Raw genomic sequence first — 17,498 nt, 5'->3', positions numbered from 1 at the left:
ACGGTACATTTTCTAAACAGAAAGAAGATGGGATAATAGCTGCAGTATTCAACAATAGAACGATCGTGGCGCAGCGGTCGCGGATTGCAATTAATTTTGCAGTTCAAGAACATCGACCCGATGTCGCTTTATATTTGTCTCGCTGTTAATAGGCAGATGGAAAATAATCTTTAATGTTATAACCGGTTGCAAGTGGCACTCTTGGAAAACTGCATCTGCGGCGTGGGCAAAGCGACGAGGACGACGCGCTCGTGCAACTTACGGATTCCCTTCTTTAAAAGGGAGAATAACAATGGAAGTTATGTCTCCTTATTCGTTATGCCGCGAAGAATATTCTAATGCGTTCCTCTCCGTTATTCATGAGCCCCAGAGTCAGCTTCGAGATCTACGAATTGTCGGCGACGTTTTCGTTTCTTTTCACCTTCCTTTGTTCCTCGTTACAACTTCGACGTCGGAGACGTTTCTTCGCCCGCCACCACCCTTCCACCCATTCTGCTCTGGTACACGGATATTTTCATTGTGGCCACCGTTCCAACAGGGCTAAAAAGATGATTAAAGGTAAAAAAAAGGGAGATTTGCTTTCCCCTTCCTGTTTCTCATTCCCTCGCCCTTCGCGGTATCTTCGATATTTTTCCTCGTAAAATTGTTAGAGTGAAACCTCAGGATGCTTGGTGGGAAATTTTAAACAGTTTCATGGATCTTTTAAACCTTTGATGATGTAATAAAATGGCAAGAAATTTGGAATGAAGAAGTTTAGTTTAGAAAAGAGTTATTTCTTTGTCGTATCTGATGCAAAATAACGTATAATTTCGATTTTTTCATCTTTTTAAACGGACCAGAGTTTTCTAAAATTTACGAAACTGAATTTATAATTTCAACTGATTCACTGACTTCAACTAATATTATGGTCTCTTTCGTTTGCGACTTTTGTAAACCTAATTTTCCCATATCTCTAAAAATAATGCAAATACTCAAAATGATCAAAGTTATTGGCCATGCTATATATTTCCTTTGCAGTGTCAGATAATCGTCGATAAGAATTATATTAGATATTAAGAAATATGTAAATCAAAGCAGCCTCTAGTAGCTTGTTCTTCCAGTTTTTTTCCACTTTCAACGTGTCTTTCATTTTTGTTTGTTAAATATTCTCAAATCTTGGGGCAGTCTCTTACATTAATCCCCCATCCTTCCTTCAGTGTGTTTTGCTTTAATCTCAAATTTAAACGAGCCACTCACTTTTAATAACGATACGGAACTTCGTATTTTTCATGAAAATTCAATTTAAGTCTATGGGAGAACTTCCAAGCTTCCCTTAGAAGTGTTCGTCTCCCTTTTTCTTCGTCTTCATGTTCTTCACGATATTAAATGCACATCGATTGTTTCATTTAGGAAATGCAAATAAGAACCACAAACCAGAAACCATATAACAGGTAGATTATAAACGTTTATGCAAATTTATGCTTTTTACGAGCACTGATAACGATAAAAACGATAAAACGATAACGAAAACGATAAAAAAAAAATACTGCAATATATTATGAATTAATTAAATTAATGAATATTTTGGATAGTTCGTATATTTTTGCATTTATATTTTTATAACTGCGTTATTTAAATTTCAACCTCCTGCATATGCATAAATATTCATAATTCAATAATGAGATACAGTGGCCATTTTTTACAGGCGAGCAATTTTTTATCTTAAAACGCTTTCCGAGAAATTCATCTTAATAAGAGGGTGATTTTAATTGCTTTTGATAAATTAATTTTTTTTTGTCATTATTGTGAACGTTTCAGAGATATTTATTATCACGTTATTATACTTTTCATCCTCTCATACTATACATATACAGTACCTTATAATCTTCCATGATTAAAACACCTTATAGTTTATACGATGATCGGTTGATAAGTAACGCACACTCGTCTGTATCGCAAGAACAAAAAGAATTAAGGCTCTGCGTGATCGCTCATTTTATAGCTACATCCCTCCTTTATAAACATACCGAGTTTCAATAAGTTTGTTTGACGCAATCACGAATAGTAACGTTTAGAGTGAGGTTGAATATCAATGCGATGTCAACGAGATTCAAGCGAAGTGCAGTAATCGAGTTTCTGATGGCGGTAAACATTGCGCTTGCGGAAATTCTTCGCCGTTTAGTAGCACGTGTATGCCACAATATTAAAGACCATGAAGCGTTTACGGAGATGTCTATATGCCGGATTTGGAACTCGAACTGGATATCATCGCAGCGTGACAACATTCGGCCGCATACCGCACGCACAACACTTGATGCTTTTGCAAATTTAGAATTTCAAATTGTTCCACGCCCGCCTTGAGCCGGAAATCTACTGGCCAGCTAAGCCAACCCAAGGCGATTTGCTTTAGCGCATTTATGCGGAACCGTCTCCATTGGCAAGTTAAAGTGATCAGGTCAAATGTTGTAGTTCAGATCTGACTCCTTCCGATATTTTTTACCATTTCTTTCCCGAATAGAAAGGGACCTTGGAAAGTATTCATTTCATGTCAGACGATAAAGTCAAGGCAAGTGTGAAGTCCTTCGCCAAAAGTAGGTCGACAGAATTCTGCATTGGCGGCATGAAGAAGCTCGTCACCCGTTGACAAAAATGCATCGAAGATAGCGGCGATTATATTAAAAAATAAATACGGTGTTTTGTATCTAATTAATTGTAATTTTATTTTCTTTTTTTTGGATTATGTATTCATAGATACAGGCGATTAATTATCAGCCGACCTTCGTATCTTTAAACCTAATTAATTACATATTTCTCTTGTTAACCGTGTCCTATTAACGCCTGAAGACTATCGTGGTTGGAATTTCTCCCTATGCAAATTTTGTTTCAACCTTTAGCTGCTATAGAATGAGTGTGAAACTTTCATTCTACCTTTCTGCATAGCTTGTAATGATAAATAATTATTAAAAAAAGATGTTTTCAATACATTTGCTATTGTTTAATCAGACTTGCATCTCTCCTTTATTAATGTATGAAGGAAAAACACTTGTATCTGTATGTGCGTAACGATGCAATAAACATTAGCGGTCTGTGAAACCGCCTATAGCAATTACGTATGTCTCAACGTCTACAGTAGTTAAGGATTAACATCATCCCACGATAACATCATCGTGGTGTTATTTATATAACCATCGCAAACAACAATTCCTCTATTTTTTACCCAATGTCAAATAATAATAAAACAATCACTTGCATTCATAGGTTTCGATTGATTTCCAAAACAAAAAAAGTATATACTGGATAGAAATATCACTCATGGTGCTTAAGGATCCTTAAGTATTAAAATTGTATCTTCAAAATCATAGATTCAACAATAAGGAAAATAGTGTGATATATTTTTCTCGTGTAATCTTCAAATGCAAGAGATCTACGTAGCATCACGAAATGTAGAAAAGAGGACGATTCTTATATCTGCTATTTCAAGCTTTGTACGACACCGGGCTTGCGTCGATGGCGAAATTACCAACGGTTACATCCTCTGGGAAGCCTTTGAATTTAGGGTATATCCCGTCCGTATGAATAATGCATCGAGAAAGAGAGCGTATTCGCGACTCCCTTCATCCGCCATCGTTCTGGTAATTACATCGATGATCACGTTAAGATTACTCCGGAACGGTCGTTACGCCGCTATTATGCCGAAAATTCTAATTTCTACGCGGCCTGCTAGTAATTGATACCCAAAAAGCGTGGCCCGCGCTCTTCGCATATCTCCGCAACAATTTCATCGTGGTGAAACGTTTAAACAAGGAACGTTGCCTTGGGATATTGCCCACAGCAAAATTGCTATGTTATAGCAATCTCTGCGATTACAAACTCACAATGGAAAGAAATTTTACTTTCGATTATCCGTAGGCTAACGATACGAATACTATGAATCGGAGCAGTGAAAAATGTAAGAGATTTTGATAAATTTTTTGAATTTAGCTTTATGATGCTATAATTTTCCTTCCCTTCTCGTTTTAGAGTATACTTCGTTGGAAAGAATAATGGGGAAAGTTTTTACTATTGGTTAGACAAGTATATGAGTATCCTGAATTCGGTTCTTAATCTATGATTTTTTACTGCGTTCATTCTTTTCTTTTTGTACGATAATAAATATTTGTTATTTAAAGTTTGTTGGAATTATTTTTTATAGATAAATAGTTGAATTGATAATTGAAATCGCATAAAACTGGAATTTACGTACAAATTGCTCGACTTTTGAATGTTGAATATGAATCATGCGTTCTGATAATAAAATGAAGAAATTGTCTAAGCGACCCAATTTTTTATATAAAATTTACAAACTATCTAATTTTTGTAGCTAACTATGTCGTTTATGTTCCTCGAAAATTATTTTATAATTTTACAATGATCAACTGTTTGCTGATTAACTAAATGAATAGCAGAACTTTCCACTTTAAAGCGAATATCGACTAGATGCTTTTAACGGTCATCATCGAACTGACGTAAACAGGTGACAGTAAAGAAGTTTTGAAGCTTCCGTCCCATAGCTTTTATGTCCATATCAATCTCTAAAATTAACTCATCTAACAACAACTCTCGAACAAGTATTTTAAAAATCATTTTAAAAACTCCCACGCCAAACAGATTCTGTATTGTAATTTATTATATTATATAATTTATTATACATTATATTATATTATATTATATTAACAAGATACGTATTCTCTTTCATAGGTTCAATGATTAAAATACAAAATCAAAGCAACACAATAAGACTATTACGCTATATCTCCATGCTTCTCGAAACATTAAACCAAATGTTTCTTCCCTAATTTTGATCTTTCACTGAAAAAGTTTCGACTGAGCCATCGAATTACAACCTAAATTCAATTTTCTTAGAAAAGCAAGGATGTCACATGCATTCTTTCGTCGACCTACGTTTTGGTTTCGGATTTCCAACGGACCAGAAAACGGTCCATGGGCCAGAAAGATCAGCCTTCTCTCCCAAGGCTAATACACACAGGATGTGGGTCACTTCGTCATCATCGGTGTTCCTTCCGGGTCGAGCTCTCTCGAGTTAACTTTCTATTGTCATGCATACGTATATAACCAATCCTCGATCACAAGCATGGACTCATCCGTGCGTCATCGGTGGAACACTTTCGTGGAAAGGTACTTTTAAATGAGTTTCGAGTGGAGTGGTCTCTCCCATAGGTCGTCGACCGATGGAAATCGTGAATGACCTCCACGAATATATAAATCCATGCATACACGTGCACATTGAACACTGTCTTGCATACACTATCGTTCAAAAGTAAGTAATTTACTTACTTTTGACAAGATACGTTTTAATTACAAAATTGCGGTCATATCGAACTGCGATGATTTTATTCGTCGCAATCACCATAGCTACAACGATATAATAACATCGATTTTTGGAAGTCTATAGCTGCGCAATGATAAAACCGGCGTTTGAAGTTATTATACTCTATAGAATTATTTTGTTATTTGACAAATTCTTTATCTTGAGATTCTTTGATTTTTCATATATATATTATATTTATATATATTTTTCAAATATATGTAAAACAGATTAAGAAGGACCTTCTAAACTGATGTAATGGTACAGTGCATATACGAACGTAGTGGTGGACCACTTCCACAAAAGAAGAAACGGAAGAAAAAAGAAGATCCTCCAATTCGACTGCATCCTTGTTGATAAGTAGCTCAGTGGTACAAGCGTAGGCTCGACGAAAATAGAAAGTATATGTATGTATCGTGGAACGTTTATATCATCACTATGCCATAGCATGGTCAGTGCATTATAGATCATCGGTTTGCGCCGTTTATTAGTACTTCCTACATTTTTTCCCGACTTTCCTCCGCTAGAAAGCGACCACGTTCCCCTCGAACGATCGACTATTCGTAACAACTCTGTAACGTAATTGTAAAGCGCTAATGGAAAATTAATGTGGGAAATGCATAACATATCGAAAAACATGTAGGCTTACGTAAACTTCGATACGATTCGTAAATTTTCCCCATAAAATATTGGAAAATATGTTCATATAATAAAATACTGAAATACTTTTGTACTATGTTTTAAAATATCCATGATAAAGATAATACTACAAATACAATACACGATGAGAATATACAAAAGTAAAAACATATTTTAAAATAGATTTTAGAACAAATTTGGGAAAGAGGACAAATTTTTTAAAGCTAATTCCGATCTAGCTCAATAAGGACCAAGGAATAATTTATCAATATGTTATAAATAGTTAGGTTTCGTTAAATCTTATAAACTTATCAAATTCCCTTTCATATACATTGAAAAAGAGACCAGCAGAACAATTAACTTCGAATAGATACTACAATCTAATTTCAAACTTTGTAATAATATGAATTCATAATTCCAAAACTTCCCCAGTGAAATGAAATAAAAACTAGGGAGAATATGAAATATTCCACGACAGCCAACAAAATGACTTTCATCCAGCTCCATCCATATGTAAATTGGCTATCTTTGCCTATACTGTACGAACGTCTCGTTTGCCATTGATAATACCACTTAGAATAGAATTTCCAGGAAGAAAATTACCTATGAAATCCACGGATCTCTTCCGAAAAGCCTGGAAAGCGTTCCTTGAGAGCGACGTTTGTTGTGTAGCCGATTGCATCCAGACAATAACGGGCATTACCTTTCATACCGGAAGTACGCGTACAATATGCAAGCCGGCGATATTGCGCGCCATTAAGAAGATGCCCATTCATGGCTCAAGCAGAGGAACGTTTCCTATTCTTCCGCAGGAAACAACTTTCCACTTTGGTTCCTCGTTGTTCGAAAACGTTATACGCTAAGTGCTGAACACTTCTGACTTGCACGTTTTCGCAAGAGTCTCGGAATACCGATTGAGAAAACGTATTTTCACGTCGAGGAGACATAATCACGCCACGTTGTCAGTGCTCCTTTTATTTTCGTTGAAGTAGCAGCTTGCAAGATTCGATTCGTATATGTTAAGATACATTATATATTATATAGTTGTTTTCTTACTTGTGCCTTCATCAAATGCCTAAATGATCCATTTGGAGAAACACTATCGTTCATAAGTATCTTCATAAGTTTGGTCGACGATACTTGGATCGATTTGTGGTATGTAAATTCTACTGAAGTGTACAAATTAATAATGAATTAGAAGCAACACTGATTATTTTGTTATGGAATCGACAGACTGTAAATCTAAATTAATAAAAATAAAATAAAAAAAAAATTAATAAATCTAAACATGGCAACTTTTATATATAGCAATATTTTAGAATTTGCTATGTATAATAGTAGATATATTTGCTATTTAAATATCACCAGCTGTATTAACATTGAAAGTCCTTATATTAATTTAGAAAACTCTTCCTAATCTGTCTTATAATTAAAAAGATAAAAAATCTGAGGATAAAAATCTTGTAAAGTAGCAAAGATTAGATGTGTGAGATATAACAATTACAAACATCAGTTTTATTATTATTACATATTGACTTTCAAAAATCAATTTAATCAAGCTATAATATACTGTTATACGTAGCTGTATAGAATAAAATCTATAGAATAAAAGCTATAGAATAAAATCAATGTAGTTTTATTTGATCACAATTTTGTAATTAAAATACATTTGATCGAATATCAGCAAGTCTCCACATACTCTTGGACAAGAGTGTACGTTTACAAAGAGTCAGAACGTCGATAGAGATTCGAGGAGTGGAAACACACGAGTTAATGGATTCGTCCCCTGAATCCGAACGAGTAAAATAAAAATGTCCGCTAATAAGTGTGTTCCATGGTTACATAGAGTACCAGCCACGTTTAAAACCAGCTTTCATGTCGCTTTCTCTGCAAACAATTTCAAAGAAGAGACTCGTTTCGAAAGCGGATATATGCTGAATTCTACGACCATGGCCTATCAGTCCAAACTGAGCATCCCCTAGGCTTTGTTAGTCGATGTTATTTCACCGGGCTCGTCTGTTGCGATACACGACACCCAAAAACGAACGCTCTAAGGTTTCTCGAACATACCGTGCGGAATTCATAATTGGACGACATGTTGTAATCGTGGATGTTGATCGTTTATAATAGATTGAAGAAACATGATATTAATTTGAAAGATTGATGAAAATTCTAGTATCCCAAAATTCCAAACTATACATCTATTTAAGTGTGAGGCTTCAATGTTTCTCATGATAAAATTGCAATTAATATTGAGGATAGCATATATTGTAATAATATTGAACTAACTTATGTCTCGTGTTCTACTGTTGGAGACATTTGGTAATATATTTTGTATTTTATTACGTCAAGAACAGTTGTAAATTAAAAATAAGAATGTAAAAAGATAAGTAACTTAAAAATATTCAACGCAACAAGATAATCGGCTATTGAAAATGATTATCAATAAAAATGTAATTAAAATAATGTAACGTAATATTCGAACAATCCAATTATGATTGTATAAATCGTACATTATAATAAAAACATTTATCTGACGACTTAATTGGCCTCATTTACAAGCTATTCCCTTGATAAAGAAATTGCACAAATTTTATGAATACAACCATGTGTAATTAGTAACTCGTTTGCCTGCCCGTTGGGGCATGAACACAAAAGAGCTCGTGAATATTCACCGTAACACGCGTAAAAGATAAGTGAAAAATGAATGAAGAATATTATTATAAAATCTAATATTAAGCAAATCGATATTAAAATAATATTAAGATTCTGATACAAAAAAAATCACCGCTAACTTTTACTTTCATTCTATTACAATTAAATATTATAGAACGATTCTAAAATTTTCTACCTTTATACAGCAAAATCAGCCTGACCTTCGCTTCGTACTATTACGATTTAAAAAATTATAAAACGACTCAAAAATACTATTACAATTAAAAATTATAAAATGCTTTTATAATTTTGATCTTTTTTATATAATAAACACTAGTTATTACGATATTACAATTAAAATTAATAAAATAATTTCGAAATACTATTACAGTTAAAAATTATAAAATAACTTCAAAATTCTGACCTACTTTCATTGCTCTCTACTTCCATCAAACATCACTAATAAAACGATTTAAAAATTCTGACCTATTTTCATACAAAAAGGCTATTCTATCCTCCAACTCACGAAGCAAACAATAGAAATTAATTCTGTATACCGTCAAACAGAGGACAAAAGACCGACACGTCACGATGAAAATCAGCATCAGGAGGAAATCGCAAGGGAGCCGGTGTGTTCCGATCTGATTAACTCCCCGATGTGTCCGATTCTCCGATGAACTGCGAGTCAAAACGCGTATACTCTGCGATATCGGTCGTTCCAGATCATTTCTATGCCCCGTTGGCGGGTAGAAAGTTGGCTACTTGGTGGAAAAAGCGTATTTTCCACGCGCTACTAATGATACCAACGTAATGCTTTCCTCCTTTCGCGGCTCGCATTGTCGAACCGCGTGAAAAGGAGCGTTTTCAAACTGTCGCCTGGCACGCGACGGAACAAAGAACGAAGCCGGGCGAAACAGGTCGAGGGAAAAACGTCGTGGAGAAAAGGAACAACAGGATAAAGAGCGAATAAAAAAAAGGAAAGGGAAAAAAGAAAATGCAACGCTGGAATAACAGAAAACAGAGGAATGCTCGAACATTCCTCGAGCGAGCGTGACGCAACCCGTTGTTCGAAGCCTGGCTACTGTGTGTACTTTCTATTTGACGCGTGTGCTATTGTTGTCGCCGTTGAACGACGCTGTGCAATGGGGACGAAGGAAAACTGGTTACTGAATGCCATAAAAGTGGATGCCTTTTCGCGAGACGTCGAAAATCGTCGAAACTCTGAGGATGTGTTGTTCCATCATTGAAAAAGAAAAAGATTGAGAGGGATTTTTTACTTGGGAACATCTTGTCCGACTCCTTTGAAATTTAAAACAGCTATAGAGCTATAGAGAGCTCTTGTACAATTAAATCAATATCGTTGGTAGATTACTTTTATGTGTTCGTGAAAGAAACGTACAAAGATGTAGATAATACATATGATATGTAAAAATATATAAAGCATCCAAAGTATTCGTTATAACGTTTGATAGATGGAACGACTTTTTATCTAAATTTCCTTTCCTTAGTTATATTCACAGAAATATAACATTGCATAAATATCTGCAATCTAATTATTAGCGAAATTTGACAAATCATGATTATAAATTTAGGATTCATGTTTCCGAAAATTCTATAAAAACCTTGCCCATCCTCCAAAAAAACTAGCTGTCGATAACACATCTAAAAGTGAATGTCTTTTCGCGGGAAGCTCTAACTGGCTCAACACTCTGCATTTCTACTTCTGAAAGAACATCAAGCGTGATTCTTGACGTGGAAACATTTTGTTCGACGACTCATTCAAAATTCGAGAAAGATATACCAGGAACCATTGGTCCTGTCCTATGGGAGAAAGCAACGTATTGTAAGGACGTACAAGGGATAAAGGATTCATCCAGTTCGAATGAATACGGGATAAACGAGCGGCGGAAGCACACAGAGGTTCCTCTCTATTTTCGAACGAAAATCGCGATCCGGTCTCCTGAACCGGCGAATGGGGACGTTCCAATTTTCTACAGGATCTTCTTTGGGGTTAGCAAAGGTTTGGAAAAATGATGCAACGATACTTTTGTCGCGGCAATATCCGTGGATGTATGTATATCGTGTGTACTTAGTAAAAATGCATATATTTGGAAAAATTTCATGCTGAAGCTAGTGGATAAAAGTTTCGACGATAGGGTAGTTTTCGTGCAGATGGGCACTTGGGAGAAATCAGGACTTCGTTGTTGGATTAAAGTAACGTTAGTAGCGAAATTTTACAAGTTACCTAGTTATGGCTGTTGTGGATAATGTGAAATTTTCGCACGTTAGTGTAACAGGTTTGATAATATGTACAAGTTTCAACTCTTATTTTTCAATACACGAGATGATGTGTTTTATTATATTCATAGGGTGTGTCGTGGAAGGATCGATGCCTTTCTGTTTTAGCGTCATTTGTTTTGTGTTTAAGTCGTATCAATCATTAGCTAACAATCGTGTAGTATGGGTCATACAATTTTATTACGGTCGTTTGACGCCTCAACAATGTGTCGCTATAATACAACTTTTATCAAAGTCAGTAATCCGTTATGCAAATACAAAGAGGATTACGGTGAATTCATTGGCCCCCTCATTCCCCTCACCTAACAGCACCAGACATTTTCCTTCGGGAATACTTGAAAAGTAAGGCCTATGCAAACAAGTCTGGACCACGGTCATTCAAAATCTCAAATTCGAAAACTAATGCGAAAGTTATTCACAGCTCAGATCCAATGACCAAGAATTAATGATTGGAAACAAGACCAATCAACTTTTTCATTATCTTTTCTTAACTTTTTCTCTCGTACAAAAGATGGGTCACATTTACGGATAACCCATCAAAATAGAAATTCAAAGTTTGATGTGATTAAAATACGCGTTGATACCGTTCGTGAAAAAAGAATCCAATCTCCTGTTCCAGAAAAAGCTCGAAGAAGACGCATATTCGCGTGTTTAATGATCTCGACCGCGCCCACAAAGGAGGATAAACGATTTCTTTGAGGAGAACCGCGACCGCTTTCTTCGTGAAACGCTATTGGAAACTCTTTGTGCCATTGGTCTCGTACCACGAAGACAAAGTCGGTGACTACGAATCGGTTGATCCGCGAATATACACGACCGACCAAAAGGATCAAGGAACGCGGTGAAAATTCCGATTTTTTGGATAGTGTCAACGCAACCCTCGGGGTTGCAGTCCAGCTAGTTGGCTCGATAACAATCGAACATAGAATACAATAGGATACAATAGTATTTTGACAATAGTCGACAATGAAAGAACGTTTCGATCGGAAACTTTCGGTTCCAGCAGATTTTTAGCCCTTTCACATTTATGGACATATCTGGTGAAGCAATTTTGTTCAGACGATACTTGGAATAAGATATCTGATGCGTTTGATATTAGTATAGTAGTATTTAATATTTATTTGATATCATTATTTAGAATTAACAAAGTCATGAATGAATACACGTCTGGCTTAATAAGCGATTCTATAAAGTAACAGAGTTATTAATGAGCGTGCTAGGATTTTTACCAGATTTTTTAGAAAACATGGAGCGGTAAAAGATTAAGCCCAGAGGTGGAAAAAGTCCATCTTTCGATTTCTCTTCATCTAATTTTTACTTTTCTCAAAAAAAAAAAGATTTCGAACATTTGATATAAAAAGTAATTCTATAATATAATAGAGATATTGGCGAGCTTCCCAAAATTTTATCAGATTTTACAAAAGCATAGAACACAATAAAATGTGGCCAAAGAGATAAAAAAAAGCTGGCATTCGTAAATTTTTACTTTTATCGAGAAAGGTCTCAAATATTTGATTTAAAATATGCTTGGATAATATAATAGAAGCATCGTGGAACATCCCAAATCTGTTTAAAATTTTTTTAAAGCGTGGAATAGTAAAAAAATTAGGCTTGGACATGGACGACCTAGTTTGCCTGGGATGAATGGAAAACTATGTTTGCTTAGGGTTGAAAGTATAATAGAACTTACGGTTAGTGTTCTTAACTCTACCACGCCAATAAATGAGATGTCTCAAACTATTTCTTACAAAGATCCACGAACAAGATATCTTGTGTTTTGTTGTAAAAGAAAACGCGAAATATCTGGTTCAGAGCATCGCATAAACAACATTGCATCACAAGATATCTTGTCGACAAATACAAGAGGATTAACAGAGCGTCATTTCACTCGTTTGTGACAGAGTTGGAACAGAGAAATGCAAAACGATAAAAACAAACGCAGAGTCGTTACGGGTTAGCAAAAATTATCGTAAACGAGATATTGATTCAATAGTAAAACGATTACTAATGTCTCTGCCCAGTGACAAATACCGATTACGATTATTTGTGGAGCTCAAACTGCACGAAACTAGCTGCTGAATATAATCAGGCAAGTATGCATTCATTGAATAGTTCGTCACGTCCAGTGAAATGTTGTTTATGAAACATTACCTAATGGACAAATAATGAAATTAAACAAATATCAAGAACAATAAGAATGAAATGTCCAAAATGAGAACAGTAGGGTTTGTTATGACAATAGTAACGAGCTTCGATCTTGTTTTACGTGTCAATATTGATTAAATATACAATATTCTCACGTAATAAAATACAAAATGATGGAAGACTGGCGCGAAACTTTATAACAGGTTCGAAGTATCGATTCTCATTACTCGTTCGAGTAATTACTTGAAAATTGCAGCCATAGTCGGTTTCATTGCTCCAAAGCGCGTTTCCGCGCCTCTAAAAGCACACATTGTAATTCTAGATGTGAGTATCATAAATACCAAAGCTGAATTTCTACTGGATCGAAATCCCTCCCCAATGAGAGTAGTAATTGTTTCCCATTTAAACAATCATTGCTGCACACGCTTCTGTGGTACCTCCATTTCCGAACTTTACGTCGCGCGGTGCGACTAAAATATCTAACAAAATTGTCTCGTTTTGATCTTTGATCTATGCGAAATCTCGTACATTTTTCATTATTTACGTTTGTCGGATATGCACGAACATCCACAGCCTACTAATTATAATTTAACTCATTCCAAATATATATTGATTTAACTAAAATCAAATGAATAGTCAGGATTACTAGCTATATATAAATCATAAATCATAAAAGTATTGATTAAATCGAAGAAGATTTAAGATTAAAAGGGAGAAAATTCAACTTGCCCAAAATGTTAGGTAATATTGTCAATATTTCAAGATTCTCAACGAAAATGTAGTTTATCAATAGATATTGATAATATTGTATTACCAGTACAAATTGATCCTTTTAGTTGAGAACATTAAAATATTGGCAATATACAAGTTGTATCGTAACATATGGGGCCTACTTCAGGAGTGGACAGGAAACGAAAAGACAATGATAAAAATTCAAACAAACAGGTGTTCTACCTATCCTTGTTTCAAATTTACAGCTATTTTTATGTTTCAATAATCCGGAATATAAAAGGTGTCTCAAATGATTACTCTCGATCTGTATTATTCGATATACACCTGGAATTTTTGAAAAATTGCGAAATTCCTTAACACGACCACTGTGAGTTTGTATACAGATCGAGGGTAACCATTTCGAGCATTTTTTATAAAGGTAAACAGCTGCAGATTATTGAAACACAAAAATGGTTATAATTTTGGAACAAGATCAGATAAGACACATGTTCATTTTCATTGTTTTCGTGCCTTTTGTTCATTCCTAAAGTGACTCCCATATGTTATGATACACCCTGTATATTGATATTCTCAAGGCAACCTTACGAAGTCCCTGTCCAGAAGATGGAACACATGCGAACTTAAAAGACCGTTAACAAGCTCTAATAACATCGCGCCACGAACACGGTTCTCTCGATTCCTAACACGTAGAATCAGTCGCAATTTCGAACAGCCTCGGTGGAAGATTACATTCGCTATTGAACAGCATCGATTCCAGCGAGCAAGTACAGCCTTAACAAAAGACGCACGTAAGCCATGGCGAGGGAGGAATGCAAAGAAAGCGGGAATAATTAATACCCGGAGCACATCCTCGCGCAGGGAGACGTAAGTACGTGAAACATCGTGTTAAAGAATATTCTCTCACTCGAAACGCCGTGGCGGATTTGAGGAAAACACTGTACGTACGCTACAGCTCAAAGGTATTCAAACACTTGTTTATTCTTGACAAGGTGTATTTTAATTAGAAAATTACGGTCAAATCAAATTGCAATGATTTTATTCTCCGTAATTGCTATAGCTACGTATAATAATACATTATAACTTGATTAAATTGATTTTTAAAGGTCACGTAACAATAAAACTGACGTTTGTAATTGTCATGCCTTATAGAAGCTGTTTGTTATTTGACAGATTCTTTATCTCCACGTTCTTTGACTTTTGAATTATAAAATGGATTAAGGAGGGTCTTCTAAATTAATAGAAGCACTTCCCATGTTAATACAACTGGAGACATTTTTAACAAATGTATGTATTATATTAATACATATATATAATAAATGCTGAAATTTATTATTGCTATGTTTTTTAATAACTAATCTATATTTATAACCTGGCGATTCCATAAGAAAATAGTAAGCGTTGTCTCAAATACCTAATTCATCATTATGGAGTTATTACTCGTACGCTTCGATAAAATTTACATACTGTTATTACAAATCGATCGATGCGTCCGGATGCTTATGAGCAATAGTGTACGTACAGTACATATGTGTAGACATGTAGAAATTGCATTCTTGCCGCTTTAGAAAGTGCACGCACAAGTGGACATGCTAACTCGTGGCTCGGTGGATTTCACAGGAATTAATTGACTCGGTGATTCGGCCAGACTTATCGTTGTGATTTACGCAGCGCGATTCCCATGAATTTCATGCGTGCAGCTTCCATAAGAAAATACGTGTAATTTCGGTATTGTAATTTCTAACGGGAAAAAAAGAGAAGAAAAATGGAATAGAAAGATAAGAATAAAACGGGAACTATAATAAGTAAATAAAGAAAATCGCGTGCACGTGATCCGCCGGTTGGCCGAAGGTTTTTTCGGAGCGATCACAAAGCAAGAAACGGTGTAATTGCAACGTTACAGAATTATAAATGAAAATAGTCCAAGTTTAATTTTCGGCTTGAACGCGCCTAATATGTACGGTCCGTGGAAGAATATTCACTATATTAGTGCATCTCAAGATAGGGAAGTAATTAACTTTTTAATAAATTTATTGCTTAATACCAGAAGAAGATAATTATTTTTAATTTCTTCAATTATACTTAAAAATATTAAACGAGATAATATTAGAAAATATTTAACAATAACGTAAACTCCCTTTGTATCTTTTGAAAGAGAAACTCTGTATATCTACATGTGTACCAATATCCCCTCAAAAGATGAATATTTTATAAAGTGCAATGTACGTACGAAGAATTTTCCTCTTTTAATTTATTGTAGCATTTGGCTTTTTTAAATATTTCTATGTTGCTTGTAAGTTGTAAGAAAAGTACAATTTTAACGTAGAATAAAAGGAAATTGTTCGGGGAATAGGTACATGTATAATTGATATATGGTTAGGAAATAGCAGAGCTGCAACTTGAAAAGAAATTGTTCTAGGAGGATAATGCAAATTTAATGAACATCCCACGGATGAAGTCGGCGTTTTCAGAACGCGAGACGAGGCAGCTTTCGCGCGCGATGGAAATTCATCAAGCTTTACCGGAGCATTTTTAATCAACCAGAATAAGAAGATAGGTACACACACACACATTTTCATATGTATATACATATACACAAGCGAGTCACTGCAGTTCACGGGCTCGCAAAGTGCTCGTGCTCTCAACTCAGAAGGAGTATCCCCTTCCGTAAATAAAACAGCGAATAACCGCGGCCAGAGAAGCTCTGTCTATTAAAACCGAAATAAGATCCACCGTGCAAAATCACGTACCATCATCTTCAAAATCTAAACGACGTCGTAATCCACTTAAATTCACTTTGAAAAGAAAAGAGAAGGAAAAACATAGTTTCCAATTCAATTAGACAAGATAGACAAGAAAAGATAAAGTAAAAGAAACGAAACAATTTGCGTTAAAAATTTTCTAATTCAATAACAAATATATATCCAACAAGCTTTCCCAATTTAAAAAATGTAAAGAAAGAACAGTTTCAATCAACTGGATGTCGATCCCACGGAACGCGACATTTCATAGCGAACGCAACGGAAAATCGAATGAATCGGATGAAAAAAAAAAACGAAGTGGAAAAATCAATTCGTGTAGACGTACCTCGATTTCTATAATTCACACGCGTGGAAACGTGCAGCCAATTAATCCTCCGTTCTCCGTGAAACAATCCGTAGATCTCCCTTGTGATCTTTTTTTTTTCTTTCTTCCTCGCACTGGCTCAACGTAGAAATCGCAAATATCGCGTAGATTTATACGATGATCGTTGCACTGAATCGCAAGCCGTTCCCGTTCGTAAAGAGAAAAGCAGACACGAGAGAGCAAACTTCGATTCGAAATTGCGGTACCGCTCGCAGGTAACGCGCCTTTCGCCGCTCAGTCCGCGCCGAATGACGTTCGTATACTGTCCTGGCTCGGTGCGTTCGGCGGAGCCGGCCTCGTATGATGACCCCCTTCTAGAATTCTACGGCCCTGTCGACGTACGCCAGTCTCTGGACACCGGCGTAACACCAGGAAACGTGCAACGCCAATCCAACTGGCTTCGATCGTTTTACATCGAAAATTTCGTCGAAAAATTCCGACAAAATCGTTGAACTGCCAACAATGTCCGATGCAGTACTGATAAATTTCTGAAAAATTTTGTTGAATTAAACATCTGGTTAAATAATAGATACATAGAGAAATATTTAATGCTTTTTTGCAG

General features: G+C 35.5%; 2 protein-coding genes across 3 annotated transcripts in view; one reads left to right on the top strand and one right to left on the bottom strand.

Moving 5' to 3' along the window:
• LOC138186053 (thyroglobulin) overlaps positions 1 to 17,422 on the bottom strand; it is a 32,407-nt gene extending 14,985 nt beyond the window's left edge. The window contains exon 1 of one of the 2 annotated variants that reach the window (XM_069125534.1): positions 16,898 to 17,422. The gene's annotated coding sequence lies outside the window, so the exon portion shown is untranslated. Of the gene's footprint in view, positions 1 to 1,856; positions 1,958 to 16,897 lie in introns of those variants that run through there. The other variant, XM_069125535.1, reaches the window with a different exon arrangement.
• Wdr92 (dynein axonemal assembly factor 10) overlaps positions 1 to 17,498 on the top strand; it is a 122,434-nt gene that overhangs the window by 84,317 nt on the left and 20,619 nt on the right. The window lies entirely within an intron of this gene.

This window comes from Bombus flavifrons, chromosome 13 (assembly GCF_040668555.2).
Source record: "Bombus flavifrons isolate JBK064 chromosome 13, iyBomFlav1_principal, whole genome shotgun sequence".
Lineage (NCBI taxonomy): Eukaryota > Metazoa > Arthropoda > Insecta > Hymenoptera > Apidae > Bombus > Bombus flavifrons.
The sequence above is the reverse complement of the archived record's forward strand: the minus strand, read 5'-3'. Positions and strand labels throughout refer to the sequence as shown.